Source organism: Triticum dicoccoides, chromosome 4B (assembly GCF_002162155.2).
Source record: "Triticum dicoccoides isolate Atlit2015 ecotype Zavitan chromosome 4B, WEW_v2.0, whole genome shotgun sequence".
Lineage (NCBI taxonomy): Eukaryota > Viridiplantae > Streptophyta > Magnoliopsida > Poales > Poaceae > Triticum > Triticum dicoccoides.
Window position 1 is genome coordinate 454922605 of NC_041387.1, and position 1497 is coordinate 454924101.

Below are 1497 nucleotides of genomic sequence, written 5' to 3' on the forward strand. Positions count from 1 at the left end.
CAAAGCGAATGTTCCAACTCCAAGATGCTTGCACCAGCCCATAAATGGATCGCTGGAGCTTGCATACCTTGTTAGCATTCCTAGGATCGACAAAACCCTTCGGCTGCATCATATACAGTTCTTCCTTAAGATAGCCGTTAAGGAATGCCGTTTTGACGTCCATCTGCCATATCTCATAATCATAGTATGCGGCAATTGCTAACATGATTCGGACGGACTTCAGCTTCGCTACGGGAGAGAAAGTCTCATCGTAGTCAACCCCTTGAACTTGCCGATAACCCTTAGCGACAAGTCAAGCTTTATAGATGGTAACATTACCATCTGTGTCCGTCTTCTTCTTAAAGATCCATTTGTTTTCTATCACTCGCCGATCATCGGGCAAGTCTGTCAAAGTCCATACTTTGTTTTCATACATGGATTCTATCTCGGATTGCATGGCTTCAAGCCATTTGTTGGAATCTGGGCCCGCCATCGCTTCTTCATAGTTCGAAGGTTCACCGTTGTCTAACAACATGATTTTCAGGACAGGGTTGCCATACCACTCTGTTGTGGAACGTGTCCTTGTGGACCTACGAAGTTCAGTAGCAACTTGATCCGAAGTACCTTGATCATCATCATTAATTTCCTCTCCAGTCGGTGTAGGCACCACAGGAACATTTTCCTGAGCTGCACTACTTTCTGGTTCAAGAGGTAGTACTTCATCGAGTTCTACTTTCCTCCCACTTACTCCTTTCGAGAGAAACTCTTTTTCTAGAAAGGATCCGTTCTTGGCAACAAAGATCTTGCCTTTGGATCTAAGGTATAAGGTATACCCAATGGTTTCCTTAGGGTATCCTATGAAGACGCATTTTTTCGACTTGGGTTCGAGCTTTTCAGGTTGAAGTTTCTTGACATAAGCATCGCATCCCCAAACTTTTAGAAACGATAGCTTAGGTTTGTTTCCAAACCATAATTCATACGGTGTCGTCTCAACGGATTTAGACGGAGCCCTATTTAAAGTGAATGTAGCTGTCTCTAGAGCGTATCCCCAAAATGATAGCGGTAAATCGGTAAGAGACATCATAGATCGCACCATATCCAATAGAGTGCGATTACGACGTTCGGACACACCATTACACTGAGGTGTTCCAGGCAGCGTGAGTTGTGAAACGATTCCACATTTTCTTAAGTGCGTACCAAATTCATGACTTAAATATTCTCCTCCACGATCTGATCGTAAGAACTTTATTTTTCGATCACGTTGATTCTCTACTTCATTATGAAATTCCTTGAACTTTTCAAAGGTCTCAGACTTGTGTTTCATCAAGTAGACATACCCATATCTACTTAAGTCATCAGTGAGAGTGAGAACATAACGATATCCTCCGCGAGCCTCAACGCTCATTGGACCACACACATCAGTATGTATGATTTCCAATAAGTTGGTTGCTCGCTCCATTGTTCTGGAGAACAGAGTCTTGGTCATTTTGCCCATGAGGCATGGTTCGCATGTGTCAA